At 35.3% G+C, this 21192-nt stretch overlaps 2 long non-coding RNA genes across 6 annotated transcripts in view; one reads left to right on the plus strand and one right to left on the minus strand.

Annotated features, from left to right (window-relative positions):
• LOC144025960 (uncharacterized) overlaps nt 1-652 on the plus strand; it is a 43759-nt gene extending 43107 nt beyond the window's left edge. Inside the window, exon 4 of the long non-coding RNA XR_013285010.1 lies at nt 610-652. This is a non-coding gene — a long non-coding RNA (uncharacterized LOC144025960). The remainder of the gene's footprint in view (nt 1-609) is intronic.
• Nucleotides 1-21192, minus strand: part of LOC144025959 (uncharacterized) — a 127275-nt gene that overhangs the window by 3142 nt on the left and 102941 nt on the right. The gene's annotated exons all lie outside the window — the stretch shown is intronic.

Consider the following 21192-nt stretch of genomic DNA (forward strand, 5'->3'; position numbering starts at 1 on the left):
TTAAACTACAGTTACAAATAGGTGTTTTATAATTTTCTGTATAAACATTGAAATGTATGCTGAAGGAAAATAGACTAAACTGTCAAAATAGACGACTACAATTCCTCTTTTTTCGTCGACTAAAATTTGATTAAAATGAAAACATAATCAGATGGCTAAATTACGACCAAAAATTACAATTAATTTTGGTCAAAAGACTATAACTAAAACTAAATTAAAATTTCTTGTTAAAATAAACACCGCTTGAGGGGAGGAGCCAGAAGAGTGAAATCATGGTCTTGCATTGTGTATAAAAAAAACAAGTCTCACAGAATAGAGCACATTTTGAGAAGAAATAGCGCATAAATATTTTCTTTTCCGGCACAAAGTGCAGCCACAGATTGCAAGTGAATGACTTGAGAAAAATGTTTTTTACAGAAATCATCACGAGTGAAAGTCAGCTTGACACTTGAGTGAGAGAAAAGAATACACCACCAACAAAAAAAGCTCCTATAAATGGTCACAATATCAAACATCAGAGCAAATACTGAGCATGTATTGTTTTTTGTTTTTGTTTTGTGCAAACATTGAGAAACTAGAAAGATATTTTTTTCCCGCTCCCCTTTCCAGGAAATAAAAGTCAGCGAGGACTGCTGCTGAGGAGATGAAGACGTGTCTGATCTCCACGGCAACCAATAGCGAGGCAGCGCTCGCCTCTCGCCGCCCTCTGATTGGCCTTTGCCACCCTCTTTCCCCCCTCAGGAGACCCCCCCACCACCACCCCCTCCTCCCTGCTCTTATCTATAATAATCCCCCCTCCCATACACAAACAGGCCAATCCCAAGAGCCGCCTCACAGGGCGGGATTACGGAAGCAGGGAGCCACTTCCGGAAGACGAAGAAAAAAAAAAAAAAAGGAGCAGCAGATGATGCGGTGATGTTAGGAAAGTCGGGTGTGGCGTTATTAATAAAGCATAAAAAAAAAAAAGTGAGGACATCAAAGCAGACGGGGGGCCATGCTATCACACATGAAAGTGGCGCACTATGGCTTAATGTTTCCTAAGGCGTATTATGGTTGACGCCGCTTTGATTTGAAACGTGTTGTGTGGAGAATGGATTTGCGGCAGCCAGGAAAGAGGAAGCTCGCCGCCATATTTCCATCCTGACCTCCTCATGGGCTCTTCAAAGTCTCCACCTGAGCCGGAAATGCGGCAAAGCCCACGTTTTGCGACTACGGGACCGTGAAAGATGATTAGACGAGATGTGGAAATGTCTGAAATGTCACGTCGTTGGGACAAAAATGATTTAATTATTGCAAATAATGTATCGGTTTGTTATTTATGCCTGCAACATACAAACCTCAGTTTCAATGATGAGGTTGCGATATGGTGTAAAATGTAAATAAAAAGTGAAATACAGCCTGCATTTAATTGAACGCACGACAAATACATGATTTATTGTTCAAATTGATCAGCTTTATTGGGTGTTTTTGCAAATATTCACTCATTTGTAATATGATGCCTGCAACCCGTTCCAAACACAATTGTTACAGGTACATGTTTACCGTTTTGTGACATCACATTTCCTCGAACCGAGTACACAAATTTTTGAAGCTTTGTCAGTCTTTCCCATGATGATGTACAACTTCAGTTGCTCAGCAGTCTGGCGTCTCCTTTGTCATTTTTTTAGCTTAATAATGCACCAAACTTTTTTTTAATAAGTGACAGGTCTGGACTGCTGGCAGGCCAGTTTAGTACTTGCAGTCTTTTACTACGAATCGACGCTGTTGTAATTGTAAAACGTACAGAAAGTGGCTTAGCACTTTCCTTGCTGGAAGAAGCACAGATGTGCCTGAAATATAAACCACACCCCCGGGTGGAAAAAAAAAAAGCAAAATAGTATATATTTTATATTTTATATATTTTTAATGTTCATGAAAAACATATTGAAAAAATGTTGAACAAAACACTCGAAAAAGCAAATGAGTATATATTTTGTGTTTTTATACATTTAAAAAAAAATATGTTTAAAAATATATTGAAAAAAGTTGGGGAAAAAAATTTTATTTTGTAATTTTATATATTCTTTAATTTTTTTACGTTATTTTATTTTACATAAATTATTTTATACATTTTGAATGTTTATTAAAAATATATTGGAAAAAAAATGTTGAACAAAAAAAAACTCAAAAAAGCGAATGAGTATGTATAGATTTTGTATTTTTATACATTTTGAATGTTTTTTTAATGTTTAAAAAATATATTGAAAGAAATCTTGAAAAAAAAACACGAAAAACCGAATGAGTATATATTTTGTATTTTTATATATTGTTGAAGTTTTTTTGTTTAAAAATATATTGGAATTTTTTTTTTTTTTTTAAACACAACAAAGCAAATGAGTATATATTTTGTATTTTTTAGACATTTTTAAATGTTTTTTATGTTTAAAAATATATATTGAAAAAATGTTGCAAAAAACGTGAAAAAGTGAATGAGTATATATTTAGTATTTTTATATATTTTTGAATTTTTTTTTTGAATGTTTAAAAATATATTGAAAAAAGTTGGGGGAAAAAACACGAAAAAGTGAATAAGTATTTGTATTTTTACATATTATTTTTTAATGTTTTCTTTTTTAATGCTGAAAAATATATTGAAGAAAAAGTTGAAAAACGAAATATGTGAATGAGTATGAGAATGAGGGTTATTTTTTTTAAATGTTTATGTTTAAAAATATATTGAACAAAAAATGTTGGGAAAAAAAAAGCGGAAAAGCGAATTAGTATATATATATATATATATATATATATATATATATATATATATATATATATATATATATATATATATATATATATATATATATATATATATATAATGCATACACAGTATTTCTAATGTACTGGTATGTCTGCAAATGTTTGTCCACTACGAACAAGACCTCAGCGTTTCCTTTTCCTGCTCCATTTTCACGAGTGATTCTGACGAGGACACCAAAAGCGCTTGATTGTCCCAGATGGTCCAAGTTACATAATCAACCTGATTGTCCACTTTTTGTGGCGTTTTTGTTTGATGGTTTGCCCTGAGTTTTCATTTCATGTAAAAAGTGCCTGGGAAACACTGCAGCAATTAAGCAGCATATATTGAAAATGTTAAGTGTCACTATGTGTAAAAAAAAAAAAAAAACAAAAAAAAAAAAAAAACGATGGTGGTTTAAGGCAATTGGCTTCCATGTAAATTTCTAGTAATGGGAGTAAAGGAGGACAATTACAAATTCAACTTTGCCATAATCTTACACATGAAGTGAGTGAAATTTTTGAAACGTCATCAAGCCACAGGAAAGCCAAGCAACTTCCCCGCGTTTCCGTCATCATCGGCAGGTAATTACCCCGAAAGTAACCTTCCTCCGGCGTGTGCCACCCGAGGCCCGACCACCTCCCTGCTTTCATTATCGGCGGCGGGGCTCGCTAATGGCTCGGCGACGTCCCCGCCCAGGCTTCTGGCAAACGCGCAACAGGAAGGAACCAAAAAAGAGGAAGAGCCAATCGGAGAAACGAGAACAACATCGACTTCCAATCTGGACGCCGGGAAAAGTTTTGAAAGTTGGAGATTGACAGTAACACCGTTTCAACGTTTCGCGCTTAATAAACGTAAACAAATTCAGTTCAATGAACTTGATTGTTGATTGCCAGTTGGCATTTTTGCCAACTTATCAATTTGTTCATGATTTTATTAAAAATGATACAACATCATTCATTGCAAATTATTATAGATGAAATGTATTTTTTTTACTACTTTTTGATAGTGCTGGGATTAAAAAAAAAATCGAATCATCGATATTGAATCAATTTTCCTTTTCAAGCCTGATATCGATTCATAAAACCATGAATTGATTATTTTAATATCTCTTTTTCCAATATTAAAGGTATGTTTTTTGTATCTTTCTGTTTTCTTGAAATTTACTGTTCATATTATAATACAATTTACAAGCATTTTCTTACATTTATGAAAGACCTGACTTATTGCACTTTAAGACAATTCAGAATCTTTTTAATTTATATGTACAATTATTGAATTTGAATTATGGAAATATTTTCATCTCATCCTTGTTGATGCCAATGTTTGTGTAACACTTGATTATACGTGATTATAGCACGTGTTACTTACATTAATAAACAAAATCATTTAACCAGTTACTGACTTTACAAAATTTGGAATTGAATGTTTGTGGAGTTTTTATCATGTCAATGATATTTAAGAAGAATTGATGCTCCATAATTAACCAATATGGGATTGAAGTGAAGTGAATCATATTAAAAAAAATAATAATAATAATAATTGAAATTTAATCGAACTGAACTCTTGTGAATCAAAATTGATTAGAATCGATAGCCAGCCCTACTTTTTGAGTCTCCTTTTGAAGCTAATACAAAACTTTTATGAAAACAGACGTGGCTAAAGACATGCGTTGATATGAATGCTATTAAATCAAAACAACGTTATATACAGTACATTATTATGATTACAGCAGTATTATAATATAAAATATGAGTTTACATGAGTATCAGTTTGTAACAGTTTAGGTACAAGAAAGTTTGTTTGAAAATAATTATTTCTGTCAAGGTGCTAGTAATTGTTTTCTTTGTTTTGAAACGAAAACAAACTGGAATTACATGTTTCTCTCGAGTATTAGCCAAACAGTATGAAGTTCTCCCAGCTGGTTTTTGGCCAAATCTCCATTATTAAATTAATTTTATTGGAAAAGTTCTTCAACTTTTCTCTTGTCGACAATATCAATAAAGAATTGTGAAATTACAGTGCAAAAAAAAAAAAAAAAAGTTTTTGAAAGTGCAGCTGCTTGGGACTGACGATTATCTTAGAGCGATGATTCATTTTCTATTTCTGGATTTATTTTTCAAGAAACAAAAAGGAGCATTTTGATAAATAAATATCACAAGCTTTAATGATACTTTTGTTCATGGTATGCAAACAAAATAAGATGGCAACGACTGCTGATTTTACTGTCACTTTAAAGATCCTGTAAAGTGAATGCAGGGATTTTATGGTGGTAAATATGACGAAAAAGTAACTTGTTAAAAAAAAAAAAATAAAAATGCACCTGTAGAAGAAAAGAGTAAAAATTTATATCTTTAGAAGTCGTAATTTGTACTTGTAAAAAAAAATGTACCTGTTAAAAAAAATGTACCTGTAAAAAAAAATAAAATGTACGTAGCAAATATTGTACCTGTAAAAAAAAAAGTGTATTAAAAAATATACCTGTAAAAAAAATAAATGTACGTTAAAAAAATGTACCTGCAAAAAATTGTACGTAAAAAATTTTTACCTGTAAAAAAAAGTGTACTAAAAAATGTACCTGTAAAAAAAGAAATGTACGTAAAAAAAAATGAGATGGCAATGAGCACTGATTTTCTATACGTTGTTTGTTTTTGTTTTTTTTGTTTTTTTTTTGCGTGTTTAAACAAACACACTAGGAAACCATTTTTTTTAAAGGGCTGGATGATCGACTGGGAAAGGCGAACAAACGCCGATTCCTACCATGAATTAATTGCAAAACTCTCGTATGGGAAGAGCGGAGAGTTGACTGGGTTTTTTGCGTGTGCGTGTGAGTCTCACGCACGTACCTTGTCTGTTTACATCAATAACCTCACAAGATACAGACGGACTGGGGGTGGGCATCCACTTTCACGTCATCTTGTCCCCCCCCCTCCTGACAGTTGGGAAACGAAAATGTTCGGGCCCCTGAACAGATTTCTCAGTTCCAGAAATAAAACGTGTTGAATGAGAGACAAAGGCGACGAGTTTACTTTTTTTGAACCCCGATGAGAGCACTGACAAATGACGCCGCGTCACCCCACCCCCTCTCCGTCTGTAGATCATGACTGTTGGGAGGTTGCTTTTTTTTTTTTCTCTCTGCGGAAAATGTCAGATAGTTACGAGGTGAGAAATCTATACGGCACAAAGCACAGATTGAGACGTCTCACTCAAAATAGCCAAAACAGCTTTTGGACGCTTTAAGCGATGCGAAGAGTTCAAATGCAAAAAATGTATTCTTTGAAAGTGGAGGATTTTTTTTCATTGTTGTTGTTGTTTATGTTTCCAGGTAGAAGCTAACAATTTTTATTTGGGTTTTTCTGAGTGAATATCGCCGGCATCAGGCGAAATTCTTGCAACTACAAAAGCGTCTTTTCAGGTAAAACCCCCAAACCGCCATCTTTGTTCAACCATTACAATCACATCATCAAAATAGCAAGCTGATTTCTTTTCCTGTAAAAGTACATACACCAAAGCATAAAGTATGTAAAACTCATGAGCACCGTTGTAAATGTAACAAAAGCTAAACGGCACTTAATGACACCAAAATGCTATCAATCGTCACCAAAATTCGCATGCACATCTCTGCTCATGTGAACTTTAACCTCTGAAAATATCAAAACAATTGCCACTGTATTTTAGATTTTACGAATGTTAAGCCTTTTTCTCACCATACAGTGCACTCATAAGTAGGGATGTAACGATAAGCGCGATATTGCGATATCGTGATATTAAAACTGCCACAATATCGTCTTCATGCTCACGATATTTAAATGCAACACAACTGTTAAAAAAGTCAGGTTGATTTCCATTTGTGCAGTTCTAGCACCCTCTGGTGACTAGTTTTTATTGTTTTTTTTAAAAGCACACATAAATACCAGGGATGTAATGACAACGGCAATATTGTGATATCGCGATATTAAAACTGCCACAATATATTGTCGTCGTCGTCATGTCACGATATTAAAAGCAGCACTTCTGTTAAAAAAAAAGAAAAAAAAAGTCGGGTTGAGTTATGTTTGTGCAATTCTAGCACCCTCTGGTGGCTAGGTTTTTTTTGTGCAATTTAATTTTCTTTAGGGATGTTTTGGACCTTCTATGTTTAAAATCTACACTAATTGTCAGATGAAGGGGAACGTAATATGCCTGTGAAGCAAGTCAATATGTGGAGGAACTCAATGTGTGCGTGCATTAACAACATAATAATAATAAAAAACAGAATAATAATAATAATAATAATAATAATAATAATAATAATAATAACATAACATTGATGTGATGTACAAAAGCACAATATTGTGCTTTTATTTTTAGTATGAGCTCTTTTTTTTTTTTTTTTACAATACTGTGACCTTTTTTAAATACCGCCAACCTCCCTGTAATATCGTGATAATTATTGTATTGTGAGCTTCATATCGTGATAATATCATATCGTGACGTTTGGATATCATTACATCCCTACTCATGAGTTTACTTTCAAGCAAAATGGTATCGTATCTATTTGTGAAAAAAACAACAACAACAAAAATGAAATTAACCAACTTCGAGCCCAAAAAATGAAAATATATGAAATATGTGCAAACCAAAACTTTATCTGTTTTATTGATTTGTTAGAAAAAATTTGTGTAATTGCATAAAATTTGCGACTGCTTTGAAAAAAACTCAAAAAGGTTCCTCACAATTAAATGTTCGATGCACCACCATTAGCCTAAAAACAGTCTTCTGATTAATTAATTTTCTCCCAAAAATGTATAAATACGTTCTATTTTAAGTATCAACCAAAGACCTATTTATACGTTTTTTTATGCTACAAAAGGCTTTGATGCAGCCTCTGAACTGAAGAGAATGCTTGAAGCAATGGTAGTTATTACAAAAACGGCCAGCAGGTGGCAGCAGAGTGTAAGAGATCAACAAGTTATTTTCCCCACTGTTTTAAACAGATTTGTGAATCATGATGAAACTTAGCTATGTTCTAATGTGAAATGCTGCAAAACGGAAACAGAATTGCAAAATCAGTCAAAATCCAGCAAAACCGCCGTGGGCAAAGGGGATTGCTTCAAGTGAAAATGGCTGGGAGTGAATGAGTTAGATATTACATTTCAGCAGCAAAATACATCCCAGGGGAGGCCATTTTGCCACTTGCTGTTGACTGAAAATGACGTCACAGTGCCTAAGTGCTCAACTTGTGAACGTCACATGACCAAATTCAGAAAACAGGTGAGCCGTGATTGGTCGTGTTGTGACTCATTATTTTTTCATATAGGCCTTCATTCTGTCATATAGAACTGAGCACAGCCAAAACTTGTTTCAATCTGTCTCGTCGCAGTCATTGAATCTTCCTTGAGCGTTCGGTCCACATCGTTAAAAACACGATGCTGCAATTTTTATAATCCATCCGCTTTATCTATCTGTGCATCCATCCATATTTCATGACATAATTGGAGAGAAATTAGAACCCTTACATGACAATCTGAGAGTGACGTCTTAGTGTTGCAGGCAAAAGAAGCATCAGTGAATCGGACATCAATAAGCATGTTTGAAATATGCATTTTTATGACTCACTCTGCTCGGTGGGCTGTTGCGGTATTACCAAACCGAATACGATAACACTCGATCTCCCAGGGGCTTGCGCTTGTTCCGCGTCGACGACACGCTCCTCGGGAATGCACAAGAAAATACTAAATAAGGGTAAATACATTTCCCAAAACTTTTCAATATTGGAATAAGTACATATTCAAGAACATTTGAATATGTATTAGAGCCCAATTAATTTTTCGGCCGGCCTATTTAATTGCCCGATATCTACTCTTTCAAAATCGGCAAAAAATCTGAGATTTTTTTTAAACACATTGATCTATTTTAGCATAACGACATAATGACATTCAATCACCTCCTAAAAAAAATTTAAGAAATGGCAAAAACAAAAAAGGCAGATTTTTGTCTCTGTTTTAAAATGCAACAATCATTAAAAGGTATGACAAAACTGTCAAATGTAAAATGTTAAAGGGATACTTGACTCATTGAGCCATTTTCAGCAATAAAAAGTTCATATTTTGTCTATAATGAATGTGGTAACTTCATTATTTTTCATGTACAATTAATACCTTTAAAAAGTATTTTTCTACTTTGCTGTTCACTGATGATGACATCACCTGTGCTGAAGAATTCAGTAACAACCAATCATGGCTCACCTGTTTTCTGGGTTTGGTCAGTAAACTGAGCCATGATTGGTCGTTACCTACTTCCTCAGCACAGGTGATGTCATCATCAGTCGACAGCAAGTAGAAAAAATACGTTTTTAAAGGTATTAATTGTACATGAAAAATAATGAAGTTACCACATCAAAAAGGAGAAAAAAGAAGTTATTTTATTCATCATAGATATATTTTTTGAATTGGAATTTTAATCCACCAAATATCAGAATCAGCCTAAAAAAAAATCCATATTGATCAGGCCCTGATCTTTCTTTTTTATTTTATTTTTTGTGATGACGTCAGTACGTACGGGCTTGTGATTGGCTTCACTGGTGACGATACTAACTGTTGTAAAATGCGTAGGGAACACGCCAGTTTCTGAAACCAAACCATTATTCGACAAGGAGGTGTTTGGAAACGCAACACGGAACGATGCTTTCCATCGCTTTGACGCCATTTTGTCTATTTTGTCAGCGTTTGCGCTTCAACTCGTCTCATCTTCTTTTTACCTCAGCCACACAAAGATAACAAGTGAGAAGTAGACGCGCATTTGCGCATTGGGCTATTTTGTAAACGCCTCTTGCAAAACAATTCTTCTGCAAATGAGAAACACGCTATAAATAAATATGCAAAACAAGGATCGCAATGGGTTTTGGGGAGGGGAAAATAAGAACGTCTTCAAGAGACGTTTTTTTTTTTTTTTTTGCGTCTGTTCCATCCCAGAAGAACCCTTTTGGGAAAGAAAAAAAGGGAGTTGTTGAAGGTGCGAGGTAAAAGGAGAAACCTCAGAAGGCTGCCTGAGCGCTAAAGACCGCTTCCACTTCCTGTTGAAAATCGTCACACGGCTGGATGACAACATCGAGTTTATCGTGTGACTAATTGTTGGCTGAGCCAATATCACCATAAGGAACCTTTGATTTCACCTCAAAATGTCTTTTTTTTTTTTTTTTTTTTTTCACGTTCATACAGTATTTATTGTATTCAATGGATGTTTTTTGTTTTTTCTTTCAGTTGCAGTGTTCTTGGAGAGTGTAAGTGGGCAGAGTCTGCTGCGTTACACCTACTGGTGAGACACGCGAGGAGACGGGAAGAAGTATTAATATTTTAATATCAATTAATATTTTTTCATTCTTTAAACAAATAATTAAAAAATACAGATAAAAATAATGAGAGAATAACATTTTAAAAAACAAAACAAATAACAAAAATATTAATTAAAACTAATTAAAAAAGAAAAATATTAAACATTAAGTTAAAAAAATACAAATAAAATAATAAGAGACTAAAATATAAAAACAAAATTGAAACAAATAAAATATTAATTAAAATTAATAAAAAAAGAAAAATATTTTTAAAAATAATTTAAAAAATACAAATAAAAATAATAAGAGAATAACATTTCAAAAATCCAAAACAAATAAGAAACATTAATTAAAATTAATTTAAAAAGAAAAATATTTTAAAAATTAATTTAAAAAATACAAATATAAATAATAAGAATAAAATTTAAAAAATTAAAAACTCACAAAAATATTAATTAAAATTAATTAAAAAAAGAAAAATATTAAAATAAATCAAAACTTTTTTTAGTATCGGTAAGCGCTGTCCTCCTCCTTTTCTTTATTTCAGTGCTTCAACTTCCACGTCGACATTTGGTCACGTCAATTTTTGTTTGTATTTATTATGCTTGCGTCAACTTTTTCTTCAATAAATTCTTTAAAATCGGCTCTATATTAGTTTGCTTTAGAAACTACACATTTTTACTACACATTGTGATCTTGCTGATTTTTAGCTATTTTTTTTAGTATTTCAGGGGTGATTTTCACTAAGCAGCAATAGCAACATGTTTTGTTTTGTTTGTTTTTTTTGCACATTGTTTATCGTATTTAATGAGTGTGACTGACTTAGGGAAGTAAATCGATGGCATTTCAAATATTTACATGGTTTGATTGCAAATGTTATGCTCACTTGACATTTAGCAGTAAAAATAAAAAAATGAAACTGGTGATTACAAATGTGTTGAGTTGTATCACAATATTGTTATGGCATTGACAGAAGTGTCTGGGGTTGGAGGGGGGTAATAGTTTTTGAGCTTGCAGACATGACTCATTCATATGTGATTTCTACTTTCTGTGGAGGGGTTTATAAATAATAAATAGCAGATTACAAACTCACAACATAAATGGTTACTAACAACGGTCAAGGCTCACTATTTGGCAAGCTCAATTGGTTTTAAAAGTCTAATTGTGTGGTTATCAAGGGTAATTAAGTGTGTAAAAGTGGAAGCAATTTCATTAGGAACATATCCATTCATTTCCAACTAAGGTCAAAGCAGTAGAGCGAAATGTAAATGTTATGCAAAAACTGTTTATAAGTAAGCCCTTAATTATGGAAATTGCAAAGTATTATCCTAAGGACATGCCGCTCTACTTTGTTGTTTTTTGGTCCAAGTATGAATATTAACACAAAAGTGTACAGATAGATGTTGGTACTTTATCCATTATAGCAATATAAGTGCATTTTTTTTCAGGGATACTTGACTCATTGAGCCATTTTGGCAGTAAAAAGTTCATATTTTGTCTATAATTTATGTGGTAACATCATTATTTTTCATGTACAATAAATACCTTTAAAAAGTCATTTTTCTACTTGCTGTCGACTGATGATGACATCACCTGTACCGAAGAAGTAGGTCACGACCAATCACTCAGTTTGCTGACCAAACCCAGAAAACAGGTGAGTCATGATTGGTCATAAGTTACTTCCTCAGCACAGGTGATGTCATCATCAGTCGACAGCAAGTAGAAAAATTACTTTTTAAAAGGTATTAATTGTACATAAAAAATAATGAAGTTATCAAATTCATTCTGGACAAAATATTAACTTTTCACTGCTGCAAATTGTTCAATGCCTTTAATTTCTGATAGTGTCGCACAGTTAAGACTTCCCGTCAATGCAAACACGTGTTGTGAATTAAATTCCATGTTGGCGATTGAAATTGAAATAAATTGGCATTTATGTTAGCTTACGAGCATGCGCGACGGTCTGTGACAAGCCGCTCATTACAACTCAAGTACAAATACATTTTGTGTAATATGCACAGCGTGGATGAATACGACACCAAAAAAAAAAAAAAAAAAAGAATACGACACCCTCCCCCGTGCAAGGTGCGCTCCAGCTCGACGAAGGCGAGAGCACGTTAGCCAAACAATACGCAGCGTTAAAACGAGCGGAGTCGATACGCCCCAGTGGGCCGCACGTTTAGCCGCATAACGGCAACAAGTCGCTCAGGCGCCAAATAGAAACATCAATTACCGCAAATGACACCAAAAACAGTGTGTAAACGCTTCAATTTTGTTTAATCTCTGGTGCTGAATGTCAGAGCCGCTTTGGATGAAAGGCGAGCGGGGCAAGTGGCGCAAGATAACATTCAATAGCCCAAAGATATTTCGCCTCGCTTGTGTTCAAACATGGAGAAAAAAGGCCGTTTATTTATGTCTTGCTTGACTTGGAAAGAGTTATTAAAGACTGGGAAATATGACTTGAAAATGTGTTTTTTTTTACCCCCCTAAGCACAGCTTACTTTCAACACACACAGTCCACATTAATAGACAGATGCCACATCAGCATCACTCTGAAGATGTCGGTGACGCAATAAGTCCGCTACTGGAAAACACTCGGTGTGGCCTCGAGCTCACTTTCAAATGAGGGAAGTGTGTGCACATTGTGGAGGCTGCTTTAGATGAAACGCTTTCAGTAGCTTTTTTTTTTTTTTTTTCCGCTTTTGCTGTCACTTTCAAGATCCTGTAAAGTGAATGCAGGTATTTTATGGAGGTAAATATGGGGCAAAAGTAAGTAAAATTGGACCTGTAGAAAATAAATATACATTTGTATATGTAAAAGTCGTGTTTTGTACCTGTAAAAAAAATTGTACCTGTAAAAAAATAAAAATAAATGTACTTGTACAACAAAATTGTACCTGTAAAATAAAAATTGTATGCAAAAAAATGTACCTATAAAAAAATGTGTACCTGTTGTAAAAAAATGTAAAAAAAAAATGTAGTAAATTATTAAATTATTATTAGTAAATTATGACTGTAGAAAAAATTGTAACTGTAGAAAAAAAAGTATAAATTTGTATTTGTAAAAGTCGTGATTTTTGCCTGCAAAAAAATGTTTACCTGTAAAAAAAGAAAATTGTATGCACAAAAAAATGTACCTGTAAAAAAAGTATAAATTTGTATCTGTATAAGTCATGATTTTTGCCTGTAAAAAAATTACCTGTAAAAAAAAATACCCATAAAAAATTACAAATTGTACGTAAAAAAATTGTACCTGTAAAAAAAATTTATGAAAAAAAGGTACCTGTAGAAAAAGTATAAATTAGTATCTGTAAAAGTCATGATTTTTGCCTGTAAAAAAAAATTGTACCTGTAAAAAAAAAAGAAAATTGTATGTAAAAAAATTTATCTGTAGAAAAAGTATAAATTTGTATGCGCAAAAGTTGTGATTTGTACCTCTAAAAAAAATGTACATGTAAAAAAATATATATGTAAACAAATTTGTACCTTTAAAAAAAAAGTAGACAAAAAATGTACCTGTAAAAAAAAAAATAATTGTACCTGTAAAAAAAGTAGACATTTGTATCTGTAAGTCGAAATTGTAAAAGTGTACTAAAAAAAATGTCCATCCATCCATCCATCCATCCATCCATCCATCCATCCATCCATCCATCCATCCATCCATCCATCAATCCATCCATCCATCCATCCATCCATCCATCCATCCATCCATCATCTGAGGTCAGGTCACGGGGGCAGCAGCTTTAGGAGGGAAACCCGGACCTCCCTCTCCCCAGCCACTTCAACCAGCTCCTCCGGCGGGATAAAAAAAAAAATGTAATGTATGTAAAAAAATAAAAAAGAAAAAAGAAAAAATAACATAAAAAAAGAAAAATTTTTAAACCAAATTTATACTTTTTGTGATGAGCTCAGTAGAAAAGATCCCGCAAAATTAAGGAAATCGGGGCCAACCAATCGATCGGTGCACCCCTAATTTCAATATAACGCAATAGGATTGCAATATTCCGCAATAGGATTGCGTATATTGCAAAGTATTGCGTTATACTGCAATTTTTAAATATTTTCGTGATGTCCCCTCCCGGACTCCGTAAATACTAGAATGGATCGAACTACCGGTGACAAATTCCTTGTGTGTGTTTTTTTAACCATACTTGCAGCCAATAAAGATGATTCTGATTTGCGGAAAATGTCAATTAAAAATACTTGCGGTGCTTATGAATGAGACTTCAATCAATCAATCAATCAATTGCGAAAGGTAGCAAATGCTACGGTTGATTATTTCAGAATGCTGGTTTGCTAGGGCAGATGAAGATTTGTCTCATTTCAGGGAACATTTGGAAAGGGGTGAGAAGGGGGCGGGGGGCATATTGGGTAGGAGTTGGTGGGGGGCCGGACTAAATGAAAGACAAATGCGAGTAGTGCCCACTCAGCTATTTTCCCAGTCAAGATCAAAGGCGCGCCGGACCGGCCGCACCGCGGGGAAACTCGAGATGGGTCCTGCCTTTGTTTGCTGTTGCTAGGCGACCGGCGCCGGGCTGAAAGTGTTTTGCGGTGGGGTACCAACTTCAAAACCATTTCCAATATAAATTTTCCAGACAGTCCTCGGCTCTCAATTTAGCCCCAAAATGGGAAGAAAAGTGACAAACACGGCTCGGCGTGTCTTTTAGTCACGCACTCGTCAATGGCGTCCATCCAGACGGCTTCCCAAACCAAATACGAGCGTCGTGAAACCAGATTAGCACGTTTTCCGTCCTCGTGCGGCAACAAGGAGAGGGAGGAAAAAAAAAAAAAACACGGAAACTTAAATATAGCTTGATGTATTTTGAAGCTGCGGTTGTGGCTTCCCGGCGAAGCTAATTAGGATGCTGTTATCTATTAATGGGCCTCGTGATAGCGACGGCGGCTAGACATGTGTCACAGAGAGCTCATTACATATCATTAGTTCAACACTCCAATAACGGCTACACCTGCTGAGCATAAGATAATGACTTGGGGGCCCCCTGATACTTGCAGGACGATTGTCTTCCCAGCCAAGCACCACCAGGAGGGCGGAGGGAGAGCGGCGTGAAAACGGATCAAGCGGCCCACAATGCCAAAGTACTCCGCCTGCTATTTGCTGCAACGTACGGCGGCGAACGGCAAGAGGCGGTTTTGGGCCAACGTCATTAAATGAGCCCGCATTACAAAGCTCGTTACAAACCGACGCTCGCTTACTATCTCGCTAGCTCGCTCGTGGCGCCATACGGGGACGGCGAGGAGATACGGGATATTATTGACGGGAGCTTACCTTCCAACAATAGTCGTGCTATTCCTGTCGGCTTGTTCGCCGATGCTTACGTCAACGCCAAACACACTGAAGATCCTGGAGAGCACTATAGAACATATTGGACATTTTTGCCCAAGGGTGAAATTTTTTAAATTTTTGCAGACAGAGTATGACTGCACGTTTGTGTTGAAATTAGAGCGGTAAAAATTCATCGATTAATCGGCAAGTGATCGACTATCAAATTAATTATTATTTTTTTAATTAATTTTAATTTAAAATTGTCCAAAATCTCTGATTTCAGCATATCAACAGTAATTGTTCACTGATTTCTGAAATCCTTCATGAAAGACGACTGATTATCTGCTGTGTTTAATCAAACTAAGACATTTGCAAACATCTGTTCATACTTTGGAAAACAACGATCAAACCGGTAACATAGTACAACAACAATCAACCTTTCTTTTTAATCACTATTTGAATATGAAGTACGAGATAAACACCCATCACTGGTTAATAAACGGTAATGAGGGGACAAATGCTTTTGTAATACACTGTAATGCAAAATTAAAATGAATCCGATTAGTCTATTAATTGTTTGAATAATCACTCGATTAATCGATTGTAAAAAAATATTCCATAGTGACAGCCCGTAAGGGCTACAACACCGATGCGACGTATTTTCCTGTCTATATATAGTGTTCTGTTTTGCATCGTTTGTTAGCATTACGCTAAATCGGCATATCTGAGGCAAAAGCTATGTTGGTTGTTTATCTGAAAGTTTTGCCCGCAAGTCAAAACAAAAGAAGCGCTGAAAGATGGGTAGATTCGGAAAAACTTGTAAGTCGGGTCTCTTGTATCTCAAGGCACCACTGTACATCCATCAAGCCCACATACTTTCAAATATACATCATTCACCTGGATTGTACCACCAGAATCATCACTTTTCAGGACACCAAAAAAACAAAAAACAAACATGTTTGTTCAACCATCTACAATAATAATAATAATAATAATAATAATAATAATAATAATAATAATAATAATAATAATAATAATAATAATAATAATAATATATTTAAAAAAATAAAAAAATAAAATACAATAAATGAATATGTGTGGATTAGCCAATAGTAAAAGATTCTTGAAAAAATGTGAAACTGGTGTAATTGAGAAATTGGAGCTTTCCGCCGAACACCAGTGATACTTTATCTCTGAACTCAAGTTTAGTCTTTTTTTTATGCTCAGAGCATCATCCTAAATTTGTTCCATATATGATGGAGTTGATGACTTTATTGTGATATTGGTATTTCGAAAGCTAACATGGCACTTTGTTTGTTGTTGTGGGAATGATTTCTGCTTTCAGCATTCCCACGCAATTTCTCCAGAAATTGCACTTAGTCTAGTTGTTGTTGCTATTGTTTCTTTCCCATTTTTTAAGGTCCAGTGGTTGGGTTTGGATTAGGTCAGAAGTTGTCTGTTTAGTGTTAACTATATTGTTTACAAAAAAGAAAAGAAAATACAAATAAAATATTGATCACAAAAGACTTCTTGTTAGCACTCTTATTTGAAAACTTTTCGCATCATTTCCAGTGCACCACTTTACAAATTTTTACGATCGCACGGAAGCTTTCCCAGCATGCTTTGCGTGTCTGTTTCATGCTGCTCTAATGCGTCATTTGGTACATGCTGGGTGTAATAAAGTTACAGTGGCATTATTTCAAGTTGTGAATGAAATTATTGTGTGATACTTGGTGACACAAATGTAACAAAGGTAGTGCAGTCAGTGTTATATACCTTACTGTAATGGACTACATATATGATGGGGAGAGTCTTATAAGTAGTAGTCAGTATTCAGTTAAACACAAAATTAAGAATTATTCTACTATTTAAAGCTGCATTGTTTGTTTTATTCCGTCAAACTAATAACCCAAATTAACTGCTCATGTTAAAATGCATTTTTTTTTTTAAATAACTGCTGGCTGACAAACAAGCAATTTAAAAACAAGACAATGTTTATCTGCTAATATATTTTGAATGAAATCATTAATTCATGCTTGACAATTTTGGATATTTCAATGCTGGCGGCCCCCCCTCCTGAGCGTGCCCGATTAAAATGGAAGTCATTTATAGAACGCAGCACATGGCACAGCGGCAGAATGTTGACACGCTGGCAGCCAACAGCGCGCGCACAATGTGTACATTTCTATAAGATTGGCCGGCCAATATGGCGGGCGGGCTGTTGGAAGGCTCCAAAGTGCAATCGCCACAAAGTGACCTTTGTGTCATCTGCAACGCCCAAGATTAGACTGGTGCTGTTGCCTGCCTTGTGTTTTCACTACTGGAGCCAACTGGCACGGCGCGGGCGTCCTCTACCCGCAGCTCCCAGCCCGGCCGCCATCACAATGGCCGGCTCCGTTCGCATGGAGTGCGAAAAACACACACTAAAACCCGAAGAGTTTTCCGCAGGAAAACAACACAACTGGCCCCTCGAAGGGAAATGTTTTTGGAAGAAGTCACTGACAGGACTTTGGAGCGAATGTCAGCTTGTAGCTTACGCACTGACTTTCTTTTTAGAATGCGAGGAGAAGAGAAAAAGAGTGTTGGTGAGGATTCCACATTTGGATCCTCTCTCATGTGCTGCAATTCCTTCAAAGTTCTGACAAGCCAAAATGGCCTACATTGAAGTTTGCCACCAGCCACTCGGCTGTGTCCTCATTTAAACTGCCGCTTTCATTAATAGTCGGCGTGTGTGCGCGTATTGTACACACAGATGACTCAAAAATAAACGTGATTCAACAGCTTCGCTTTTTTTGGAGGGAAATATCTTTGGACACGCCCACTCATGTGACATCATCAGGAGCTTGCGCTTGCCCCAAAACATATTTTACATTTCAATTGGTTGTGTTGCATTACCTCATCCATGGAGAAATACAATAAATAAATAAATAAATACATAAAAAATAAAAATCAATCAATAAACAGCAGTTGCAGGATTTGGCATGTGCGACGTGAGGCCACACAAAGTGGGATGGCTGTAATTTGCTTGCTAATTGTCTAACAATTCAATATATTGAAAATAACAAAATATAAGGTCATCTGATATGCTTTTTTTATGTTTATTCAACCATCTACAATATAATAATAATAATAATAATAATTTAAAAAAAATAAATACAATACAACAAATGACTACATGTGGATTAGCTAATAGTAAAAGATTCTTGAAAAAATATGAAACTGACATAATTGAGAAATTGGAGCTTTCCGCCGAACACCAGTGATTCTCTAAACTCAAGTTTATTTATTTATTTATTTTTAATGCTCGGAGCATCGTCCTAAATTTGTTCCATATATGAAGTTGATGACTTTATTGTGACAGGGTATTTCGGAAGCTAACATGACACTTTGTTGCTGTGGGAATTCTTTCAGCTTTCAGCATTCCCACGCAATTTCTCCAGAAATTGCACTCAATCTAGTTTTTGTTGCTATTGTTTCTTTCCCATTTTTTAAGGTCCAAGAGTTGGGTTTGGATTGGGTGAGAAGTTTTTATGTCTGTTTAGTGTTAACTATATTGTTTACAAAAAAATAAAACACAAATTAAATATTTGATTCCAAAAGAAAAACATGGCACTTCCTGTTAGCATTCCAATTTGAAACCTTTTCGCCCCGCATCCATGGAGAAATACAAAAATAAAAGTAAAAAATACAAATCAATCAATAAAGAAAGCAGTGGCACACTTTGGTATGTGCGACATGTGTGGCCACATAAAATGGGATGGCTTGAATTTGCTCGCTAATTGTCTTATCATTCAATATATTGAAAATAACAAAATATAAGGTCATCTGATGTGTTTTTTATTGGTACGAGTGTCTTGGAGAGGCGGTTGAGCACCACACGGGGGTCTTGTACAGGGCGTCATTCAAGCTACGACAGCCACTGACAGGGCCAAAATATTAGGAACAGCAGTACTGCAAACTAGTGATAGAAAGATGTGGGGGGGTTTTTTCAAGGCCAAGACCGATACCAATTAGTAGTAGTCAAGAAGACCGATAACCGATAATTCAAGCTTTTTGTACTAAAAAATAAAATATTAGTGTAAAAATAAAATAAAAAAACAAACAGACACTTTTGTTTTAATTTTAAACAAAAAAAGAATTGTCAGTTTTGTTTAAAATTTAGAACAAATAATGTAGGGAGCTTCCCGGGTCATCAGCATGTGATAAGCTATTAAAAACGAAGCAAGTAAATAGTTTTCTACTGTAAAGAAAGTTTTCCAAACGTTCAACATCATTTCTTATGTTTATTTATTTATTATTATTATATTATTATTTTAAATAGTGCAAGGAGTTCCCAGTATCATCATAATTTTTTATAAAGTGGAAATTTAAATAAATCCTTAAATATCTCACTGAGCGACAAATGATTGCTAATGAAGCTAATTTGGGTTTTCGTATGGGTTCGTAAAAGGTTTCAAAAGATCTTCGCAGACAGTGAAAAATGAACTGATATGTTCATGGGGGGCGGCACGGTGATTGAGTGGTTAGCACGTCCGCCTCCCAATACTGAGGACACAAGATCGAGTCCAGGCTCCGGCCTTCCTGGGTGGAGTTTCATGTTCTCCCCGTGCCTGCGTGGGTCTTCTCCGGGTACTCCGGTCTCCTCCCACATTCCGAAGACACGCATGGCAGTTAATTGGGTGCTCCGAATTGTCCTTAGGTGTGCTTGTGTGTGTGGATAGTTGTTCATCTCTGTGTGCCCTGTGATTGGCTGGCAACCAGTCCAGGGTGTACCCCGCCTACTGCCCAAAGCCAGCTGAGATAGGCCCCAGCACCCCCCACAACCCTTGTGAGGAATAAGCGGTCAAGAAAATGGATGGATGGATGTTCATCAGCTCAGTGTCTTGCTCAAGGACACGTTGACATGGTCACCAAGGGGTGAGGATCGAACCCACAACCTCACGGATGGAAGACGACCACTCTACCACTGAGCCATGCCACCATGAGGTCACCAACTTGGGGCCCCAACCTCACCAGGGTGCCCTGAAGAAGCATATAAGTCACCCACAGACCTGTTTTAAAAGCTCATCAGTGGTGGGACATTGTAATTTCCTAGGAATGTAGAATGAATTGATCATTAAAAAGCCAGTTGATTTTTGTCATTGTTGATACTTATTGTGAGAAAATATGATCAGCATCATAATGTCATCATAATTATTTGAGCTCATTTGTTATTTCAGAAGTGTGTACTTAACCGATTGTCTTTGTAAAGGCAGCCATTTTGGCTCAAAACATGATGATTTTGCGGGTGTACCTAATGTGGCAAGTGAATGGTGATAACATAGCAAACTTGCCACCAACTGGCCGCTTTTCTCCCCCCGCCCCCAAAGAATTTTCTGCTTCAAAATGATCAAAAAAGTGAAATCTATTGTTCTTAGATTCCCTTTCCCCCGTAGCGTGATATGATATTTAATAAATCATCAAGAATGGAGCTTCTGAATAACGCAGCCGCATTGCTAAGTGTACATACTGTATCTTGTATCAAATGCAATCAAATTACACGATGCGAGCTTTCAGGGTCACAAAAAAAAAAAAAAAAAAAAAAAAAAGAGTGTGAAGCATTTCTTGACGTATATGCGCTTCACGTACGGATTATTTAAAGCTTGTTTCTATGATGTGACAGCTGAAGAGTTGGATAGTTTCGACCACTGGTTATTATGGTTATTTTAGTGAACTAAAACTAATGGAAAAAATTAAAGCTAAAATTCAAAAAACAATTTTGCTAACGAAATAACATAAAAATAAAAATGTTTTTTAAAGGAATACTTGACTCATTGAGCCATT

Source organism: Festucalex cinctus, chromosome 9, assembly GCF_051991245.1.
Source record: "Festucalex cinctus isolate MCC-2025b chromosome 9, RoL_Fcin_1.0, whole genome shotgun sequence".
Taxonomy (NCBI): domain Eukaryota; kingdom Metazoa; phylum Chordata; class Actinopteri; order Syngnathiformes; family Syngnathidae; genus Festucalex; species Festucalex cinctus.